General features: G+C 55.7%; 1 pseudogene; it reads right to left on the bottom strand.

The window, feature by feature from the left end:
* Positions 1 to 857: 857 nt before the first annotated feature.
* Positions 858 to 3634, bottom strand: LOC135460932 (serine/threonine-protein kinase pim-1-like; annotated as a pseudogene).
* Between the last annotated feature and the right edge of the window lie 6185 nt (positions 3635 to 9819).

Here is a 9819-nt window from a genome sequence, read left to right as displayed (position 1 = left end):
AAAGCTGCTCCCAAACCATGGCCTCAGCCTTCTCCAAGGGCACGGCCCATCCATGCCACAGCTGCTCCCAAGCACTTCCCCGTCCACACTGGACCACCTCGAACACTTCCTCTGGAAAAACAAACAACACATTATTGAAAAGAGGTCAGATGCAAAAAGGGAAAACAAGAAAAATGGTAAAAACTCTTATCTCTGTCAGGGTCTTGAGGAAGGCTCAACCCCTGCATGCCAGGGACAAACCCAGCCATGGCTGTGGGAAGCCCACACTTTCTCTCTTCCCCCCTGCACTGCCCCCCAAAATCACGGTGATCCCAAAGCAAACAAAGGCAGTGGAGCAGCCCAAGCCCTTCCTTGCCTGCACAGCAAAGCAGCTGGGCACAGGTTCTGGAGCCCCACCTCTGCTCCCACCATAGTGTGGGTTTGTGTCAGGCTGGCTGCCCCAGCCCCAGCCCGGGGCACGGTGGGTGCTGGGGGCTGTTGGCAGGGCCAGGAGCCCACTCCCATTTCGTGCCCACCCCAGCCCATCCTCCCAGCCCTGCCAAAAGCAGCTGGGCAGTGCCTGAAGAATGAGTTGCATCTGCCCCACCAAAGGGGGAGCCTTTGGTTCCCTGCCATGCTGGGCAATGCCCAAATCTGGCAGAATTTCCCTGGGTGGGACTCATCTGCAAATTCCCTGTGGAGTTTGGCTTTGAAGAAGGTGCCAGAATCAAAGTGCATCACCTTCAGCCTCCAGTGGCCAGGCTGAGGAAGAGCTTGTCATCCTTGATGTCACCCTCGCTGTCTCCAGCAGCAGCAGCAGCAGCAGCAGCATCCCCACCCGGTACAGCTTCTCCAGGGGCTCCTTCTCCTTCCCTGGGGGCAGACCAGGCTCTCAGGGCTCTGCCCAGGGCCCCAGCTGTCAGGGAACCAGGACAAGCAAAACCAGCTGGGATGGCGGCCACCAGTGCTGGGCAGAGCAGCTCAGCTCCAGCACAAGGGCTGTGTGTTCCCATCCCATGACCCCGGTCCAGTGACACTGGCAGCACAAAAAGGGCTGGGTTCCTTTGCTTCTCATTGCCAAGGCATATGTGGAGCAGGAACTTACCAGGGCCCTGGATCAAAGTGTGCCTGTGGCTCTCTCCCTTCCTCTATGGCAGAGGAATATCCTGCATCCAAGGAACACAGAACAGGTCTTCCAGTGTGGGTCTGTCCAAGGAGTTCACGGATAAACACCACCTGATCAGATCTTTGCACTCTGGGGAGAGAAAGCAGAAACTGACGGTCAGCCAGAGAAGGCTCCTGTCTGCTTTACCCCACTGTTCCCATGCCCAGGCCATGCTGGATGCGCTCTGAGCTGGGCCTAAACTTTCCCACCAATTCCCTGTTTGGAGGAAGAAGCAGGACATGTGCCACCTCCTCAGCAGCTGCCAGAGCGGGATGCCCACGAGCCCGCTGCTGGGTCCCAGCACTGGGATTCCCCCCGTGCCCAGAGAAGAGGATCCACCTTGAGAGAGCCTTTGTGGCAGCGGGAGCTGGCCCCAGCTGAGGTTCCGGCCCCTCCTGAAAGGGTGCTCCCCGCAGACCATCTGGTGCAGCAGGATGCCCAGGGACCAGACCGTCGCTGCCTCGCCATGGTACCAGCCAAAGTCGTTCCATTCCGGGGGGCTGTAGGACAGTGTTCCTATGGAATACAGATGGAGTTCATCAGGGGATGCTGCTGCTCCCAGAGCCTGGCCCCAGCATCCCTGGGCCGCGGGGGCTGCATCAGGGGCACACAGGGTGACCACTGCCCTCTCGCCAGCATCTGGGACTTGTGCACAAAGTTAGGGTTGGAAAAGAAGCCTCTGGTGCTGGAAGAGGCAGCCCTGGCTAGGCCCGACCATGACATGCAAAGGAAAAACCCCACTCCATGCTGGGGAAAAAACATGCCCTTATCCTCCCTGCCTGCATTGCCCCAAAAAATATTATGAAGCCAAGGGAAACAGGGCGAGTGGTAGTGCAAGCCCTTCCTCTCATTGCACACCAAAGTGGCTGGGGCACAGGTTCCGCCCTCCCTCTCTGCTACCCCCACCCACGGGGGTTTTGGTAGGGCTGGCTGCCTCAGCCCAGCCCCAGTCCTGGGCAGAGTGGCTGGCAAAGGCTGCCAGCAGGGCTGGAAGATGGCTGCCCACCCAGCCCTGCTCTAAAGCAACTCAGCTGAGGACTCAGTGCCCTGACTGGCAGCAAAAGGGAGAATCCCTGCTGCCACAGCCAGCTTGGGCTGGGAGATGTTGGGCCATGAGATGTCAGCAGCGGGAGCACAGCCCTGGGTAGGCTCACCTGCAAAGTGAGTGTAGACTGTGTCCTGCAGGTAGGTGCCACAGCCAAAGTCAATCAGCTTGGCCTGCCCGGTGTCCAGGTCAACCAGGATGTTCTCTGGCTTGATGTCCCTGTGCAGGACCCCGCAGCTGGTGCAGTGCCGCACGGCCTCCAGCACCTGGCGGAACAGCTCCCGCGCCTCCTCCTCGGGCAGGAACCGCCGTGCCCCAATGAAACGCTGCAGGCCTGACACTGCTCTGGCCGCTCCAGCACCATCACATGCAGTTGGGGAGCTCGAGCCACTCCAGCAGCTGGACCACACCGGGGAAGCCAGTGGACCCTTGGCCAGCAGCACGATCTCCAGGGGTGCGCTGGTGCCGTCGGGCTGCGGGAGGAGCACGATGCCGTCACTGGGGCCGATGCCGTGCCAGGCCTGGGGAAGCCCTCAGCCAGCCGGGATGCTCTGCGCCCTGCGCTGGCCCCACGCCCGCTCTCCCTCGGGGCGTCCTGGCGGCTCCCACCGTGCCGGGCCCCGGCTCATCCCTGGCCGGCAGCCCCGGCTGCTGGCCCCGCTCACTCACCAGCTCGCCCCAGTGCCGGACGCGCTTCCGTGGCGCCCTTTTGATGGCCAACTGCAAGCCAAGGGCAGCAGCGGACTCAGCTCGCCGCCCGCCCTGCGAGACCCATCCTCCGCCCTCCTCCTCCTGCGCCCGCCGCCGGCCCCACCGTTCAGGGAGCCGCCGTCCGAGAGCCGCGTGGCCGCGAAGACGCAGCCAAAGCCGCCGTGCCCCAGCAGCGATCCCAGCCTGTACCGCTCCTGCAGGGCCTCCTGCGCCTTCCCTGCGGGCGGGACGCGGCTGTCAGCGCTCGGCCCGGGGCCAGCAACGGCCCCCGAGCGCCCCTCACCCGCCCCGGGCCGGCCATGCCCGGGCGTTCGCTCCCGGGAACGCGGCACGGGAGGCTCGGGGCCGGAGGCCGCGCTGCCGAGCGGCGGAGCTCGGGCCGGGGAAGCCGCAGCGGAGGCGGCGGGAGCGGCCGCACCGCCTGTGTGCTCCGCGGGCCCCGGGAGGAGCCGGGGCCGGGGCCGGGGTCGGGGCCCGGGCCGGGGCCGGGACCGGGGCTGGGGCCCGGGCCGGGAGTGGACCCTGCCTCGGGGCCGGGGCCGGGGCCGGGCTCGGGCCAGGCGGAGGCAAAGGGCGGCGATGCCGCCCCCGCCCCAGGCACTGATGCCCGCCCAGCAGCGCCACCGCCAGTAGGGCCAGAGCCGGGCGGAGGCGAGACCGCGGCGGGACGGCCGGGGCCGGGCACGGGGCAGCCCCGCCCGGGGCCGGGGGCGGGCCGGGGGCATGGCCCGGCCCTGCACGGGACAGGGAGGCGGGGAGAGGAGAGGGACGCCGGGCAAGGGACCCCGAGAGAAGAGTGCCCGACCGCGAGAAATGGAGAGAAAGAGAAAGAGCGAGAGAAAGAGAAAGAACGATTTTTCTAGTCTATCTGCTTTTGCTGCTGTCGCCGCTGCCGCTGCCGCTGCCGCTGCAACTGAAGCACCGGGGCCGTTCGTCCCCGTGTCCGTTCCCCGCTCGCCCCACGAGCCCCACGTTCGAGCCCCGCGCGCCCCGGGGACAGCCCCTCCGTCTGCCCAAACACGGGAACTTTGCAGCGCTGAGCCCGGATGCAGAGCCCTGACTCCTGCACACTGGCACAGCGATCCCTCGCTTGCTGCTGGGCATTGTCCTTGCTGAGGGTCAAACACTGTGCCACTTCCCTTGGGGTAGGATTCCTACCTGACCCGAGTACTGCACTACACTCCAGTGTTGCTTTCCTGTAAACCAGGGGAAGGAAAACTGTGTGTGGCTCATGGTATTTTAGTGTCTAAAAATCACTAAGTCACCAATCTTAGAGGTGCAGTGCATCTGGAATTACTGGGATGGAGAAGTAGTGCAACATGGAAAAGGGGAGCATAGAAATTAATAGAGGAAAGCATCTTGGATTGTTTCTTTCATTTTCATTTCACTTCTGGAAAGCTGTTTCAGTTTTCCAGGAATCTTCTCCTGTCAGCTCTTTCCAAGAATCTCTCATGGAGAATAAGGTCAATTTTCTGTCACAAGATTTGCCACCAGGAAATGATGCCACTGGTGAAATTTTCATTGTAACTGTTTGTGCTGGCTTAGGGCAAATTTGGGGAGGAAATCTCCAAAAGGGGTCCGTCTGGAGAGCAAGTTCAAGGGGCCCCTCCCCCTACTAGGTCAGGAAAAGACTTCCCTTTAAGAAAAGTGAAAAAAAACCCCAGTTTATTTAACAAGTAAAGTATTCACAAGCATGAAAAATAAATAACATTAAATCAAACCTCTGACAGTGCTGAAGAGATGGCAAATTCAGAAAGTCCTTTTTGTGGGTTGTAGTTGCCTCACTCGGTCTCTTTTAAGTCCCTGTGGCGCTGGAATGCAACGTCCCAGACCTTGGTGGGCCACAGGGGTGAGCTGCTGCCGGTGTTTTTCTGGGTTTTCAGTCCAGAGCAGGTTTAAACAGTTCCAAGAAAAAGGAAAGTCACAGTCCAAGGAACTTCTCTTCCTAAGCAAGCTAAAACCAAATTGCTAGACCTGGGCTGTGAAGGCATCGGGAAATTTCCAAATCTGGGCACTGGCGGTCCCAGAAAACACCAGATCATGGTGGCGCTGGAGCCAGAACCTGCAGATTTCCAAACTTTAGCTGTCTGTGCCAGCAAATCACTGGACTTGGGCTGTGCCAGCACCAGGAAGTTTTCAGATCTGGGCACTGGCACTGCCAGCAAACACCAGATCTGGGTGGTGTCATTGCCAGCGACAGAAATCTGCCAGATTTGGGCTCTGCTGGCACTGAGAAATTTCCAAATCTGGGTTCTGGTGCAGGAAACACAAGATGTGGGTGGTGCCAGACCCAGTAGCGGAAGCTGCCACAGGTTTTGGATTTCTGTGTCAGCAAAATTGCTCCTGGGCTCTGCCAGAATAGGGAAATTTCAGATCTGGACACTGGCAGTGCCAGCAAACAGCCCAATTTCAGGCTCCAGGCTCCAGAAGGACTGGGTCTGATGCCTTCTCTTTTCTTTCCTTCTTTTCTTCCATCTTTTTGGATCCTGCTGCCAACAAAGTCCAGATTGGGCAGTGCTGGCAAGGGGAAATTGCCAGGTTTTAGCTTTCTTTGCCTGCAAATTCTGGATATGGGTGGTGGCAGAAGAGGGAAATTGCCAGATGTGGGCACTGGCAGTGCCAGCGCATGCCAGATTGTGGTGCAGAATGTGCCGGTACTGGGAAATTGCCAGATGCTTATTTTCTGTGCCAGCAAATTGCTGGAATTATGCTGTGCAGGCATCTGAAAAAAATCCGGATCTGGGTACTGGGGGTGTCAGCAAACATGAGATCGGGTTGCTGTAGGTACCAGGTATTTGCTTGGTTTTGGCTTTCTTTGCCAGCAAATTGCTGGACTTGGGCTGTGCCAGAATATGGAAATATCAAGATCAGGGAACTGGCAGTGCCAGCAAACACCACAGTTCACGAAGGACTGGATCTGGACCCGTTCCCTCCCTGCATCCCTCCCTCAACAAGGTGCCAGAGGGGCTGGACAGCAACCAGGCAGAAAGGGACGTGCAGGGACTGATGGACAGCAGGCTGGACATGAGCCAGCAGTGTGCCCAGGTGGGCAAGAAGGCCAATGGCTCCTGGTCTGGATCAGGAATGGTGTGGCCAGCAGGAGCAGGGCAGGGATTCTTCCCCTGTGCTCAGCACTGCTTGGGCAGCACCTCAAGTGCTGTTTCCAGTTCTGGGGCCCCCAATTTAGGAAGGACATGGAGGGGCTGGAGTGTGTCCAGAGAAAGGCAACAAGGCTGGAGAGGGGTCTGGAACACAAGTCCTGTTCAGAGCGGCAGAGGGAGCTGGGGTTCTTTATCCTGGAGGAGGCCCAGGGGAGACAAGGCAGTGTCAGGGCACAGGGTGGACTTGATGATCTCCATGGCCTGTTCCACCCTTACTGATTCTGGGATTCTCTGAAGCCACCCTTGGAGCAGCTGCAGGACGAGCCCTGGGACTCCTCTTCAGCAGCTCCAGCAGCCCAGGTCCCTCAGCTTCTCCTGCCAGCCCCAAAGCCCATCCTGTCAGTCCTGCAGAGCCTCTGCAGCTCCTCCTCACTGCCCAGAACAGGGAGCCCCAGAGCCAGACACAGCAGCCCAGATGTGCCCCCCTGGCCTGGGGTGCCTCTGGCAAGGGAGCAGCACCAGGCACTGCAGGAGCCTGCAGACAATTGATCTGAAGGCCAAAGCTCCTTAGCTCCTTCTGAAAGAGCAGGAACAGTTCCTCATTCCAGTGTGGTGGAATGCTGGGCACCACAGCTCCAGGTGAGGACTGGACACAAGTTTGCTCCCACTGAGTGCTGTGATGGGTTCTGCCGGAGCTCTGGGCTCCTGTGCTTGCCAGGCACAATGAGGAGAGAGGGAAGCAAGTGCACTGATGTGGGAAATGGATTTGTAGAAAGTTTTTAGAGCCTAATAGAAGGCCCACACAGTATGAATCTGTATATAAATCTTGAGACAAGAAATGCTAACTTAAAAATGCCATGGAATAGGACAGATATTGTTGAGAGAGAAATGGAGCTAGAAAAAAGTTTCAAAAGATGGCCTTGCAAATAAGACTTTGGAAAAATAGAGCTATGAAAGATGCATTGTAGTGGGACCCACAAGGGGTAGTTTTAAATAATTGGCTTTAAGGCATCTACAACATGGCATGGCAAAAAGCTGATAGACCAAGAAATACTGTAATTAGGAAATAGTTGGCTTCTGATTCTGATGGCGTGAATTATGTGTATTGTCTCACCCTTCTCATGAGACTGAAAATGGAATAAAAGTTTTTAAAACACCTCTCAGTGTCCCCATCTCTAGGTCAAGAAAAGAGTATTATCCAACACACTGACACACCTTTGCCCTGAGCATAACCCAGCCTGGACCAAACACACTGAAAGGTTTCCCCTTTGGCCCATGTCTCGAAACATCAGGTCTGCTGTTTGACAGCTCAGGTTGGTTTGGTGTCAAGGAGTTTCCCTCAGAAATACTGGGTTTGTCTTCCTCTGTGCCTTCCCCTCAGCAGCCTTGGGGATGCTCCTCTGTGAAGCCATCTGTCTCACACAGTTTGAGACAACTTCAAACAGGATATTGTGCAACAAATCATTTCCTCTGAAGTGTTCCAACAACCCCTTTCCAGCAATAGGAAATTACTACTGATAGATGAAAGTGAAAACCCCAACATTTATTAACTAAACAGAATACAATCCCCCATGACACGCGTTACAAGAAGGCACTGGGGTCTCTCTCGGAAGAACAGGAGCTGTCACGGAGCAGTTCCAGCAGCTGATGGAAGCTCGGGGGCTCGTCCGGCGTCGGCTTTCTCCCATGGCAGAGCTCCATGGAGCGGGCAGGGCAGTGAAGCAGCTGGGCTGGAGCCCCTCGCTGCCTTTTCTCCCCGGCGTGGCTCAGCCCACAGACTCTCGGGCTGGGAGCGGGGCCGCTCCGCTCCTGCCGGCACCGTGTCCCTGGGCTTGGACAAACAGTTTCCTGCCAGGAGAGCCCTGCACACTGCTCCACAGATCTTTCATAAAGGCCCAAACCAACTCCAAACACTCTGTCTGCAGCAGCTTTGCACAAAGGGCTGCAGCAATCCAGGACAGCTGCAAGTGAGTGTCAGAAGGCTCTTGTCTTGTTCCTGCCAGCAGAATTCTTTGTGATCTGATGCAGTTTTATTCAGGTGTAACATGAGAGCTGAGGTTTTTTTGTTAAAATACTTTATGATGAATAACAAGCCTTGGGAGCATGAGGTACAGGACTGACATGTGAAAGCATGAGCATATCCTCCAAAGTGGCCAGTTTAATTGTCCATTTTATTACTCTTGTATTTACTCCACACTAATGAGGAAAACCAAGCTCTGCTTGGAGGCAAAACAGGCATGGGATACACTACAGTCCCTCGCAGGCTCACCAGGCTGGCAGTGACACAGCAGGCAGTCTGCTTCATTGTGAACCACTACAGAGCTACATCCCAATCTGGTTTAAGTAGCGTGGTATTATTAAGAGCTCCTTTTCTGCATGAGACACAAAAAGGAGATCCCAAATGATCTTCATGCAAGCATGCAGTAAAGAACTGCTCCTGCTATCCTAACGAAGCATTTGCTTTGGCAATTACACTCTTCCCATTCATCTTTTGATGCAGACACCTCAAGTTTTCCCCCACACCTCTGCAAGGCTGCCATTTACTGTTTCCCATTTCCTGTTCTTCCCTAGAGATGGTGCAGTGGCTGCTTGGAAACAAAAAGCCCTGAGATCTGGACAGCTTGGGAGAGCATGAAATGCTAATTAAGTGCTCATATTGGTAATACCTTCCCAGAGCTCTGAAGCAGCAGCAGCAGCAGGACCATGCATCATTCCTGTTTGTGGATGTTCATGTTTCTGGTGTGCAAGAGCAATGACTTTGAGGAGGGACAAAAATGCCCCTCTTCAAACAGTGGGTGTGCAAGGAGATGTGAAGTTTCACAGCCTTTTCTAGGATATTTTAGAAAGATCTAAGAGAATATTGTGGCATGGAGTAGGTCCCTAATTTTGTCTCCAGAGAAATCCCCAAAGGGCACATTCACTCTGCTGCTGATGGCAACCCCATAAGCTCATGGACCAGTTTTCCCTGCAACGTGCCACCCTGCCTGGGCTTTACTAGGCCGGGACTAGACCCAGAGCTAAGCAAACACAGGCAGCCAGGTGACATTGTGTAACATCAGAAGCTGGCAACCATGAGGACTTTGCTGCCAAAAGGTTACAGTTTGCACTGGGCCCAGAAGTGTTTTTCCCTAAGGCAAAGCAAATTGAAATGTGAAGTTTAAAAGCTTCAAATGACTATGAAAGGAAACTGCAGAATAATTTCTGGAAGGGCAGCATTGTCAATGATCATGCAGCCTACCAACAGCTGGAGCTGAATCCAGAATTGCTTCTTCCAGCTGTGCAGGAATTCATTCCACTGGCAAGCACTGGTCCATGGGAACAAATGATCCCCTAGCTCTGGGCTGAATGGCACCCAGGCTGCAGTGCAGATTGGAGGAACCCTTGTCACTTGTTATTGGCCTCCCAGTGCACTCATCCTTCTGCAAACAAGGTGCAAACAACACAGCTGCACTGCTGTCCCGGGTAAATATACATACAGGTGACTTTGCCAAAGCAGTGCATCATTTCCCAGTGAAATACATGACCTCTTCTTACCTATGGAATTGTGATTGAAGACACCTGTGAGCCAGATCTGTGGGAGATTGCAAAGGAGCAAAGCTTTGGGATTTGGGCACACTTCTCTTGGTTTCTTTGCTCAGGCCTTTGGTGAGCACAGAACACACCTAGGTAGAAAATCTTTGACTAGACAGGATCTTTTGGATCCATTGTGCCCCAAACAGGTCAATGGTGACCCTGTTGTAATGCCAAGTAAGAAAGAGCGCACAAATGACACAAAGAAAACATGGCCAAAGAGGAAGAGGAGAGGCCCAATGAGGAAA

Source organism: Zonotrichia leucophrys, unplaced genomic scaffold (genome assembly GCF_028769735.1).
Source record: "Zonotrichia leucophrys gambelii isolate GWCS_2022_RI unplaced genomic scaffold, RI_Zleu_2.0 Scaffold_129_128886, whole genome shotgun sequence".
Taxonomy (NCBI): domain Eukaryota; kingdom Metazoa; phylum Chordata; class Aves; order Passeriformes; family Passerellidae; genus Zonotrichia; species Zonotrichia leucophrys.
This window is presented reverse-complemented; position numbering and strand designations above follow the sequence as displayed.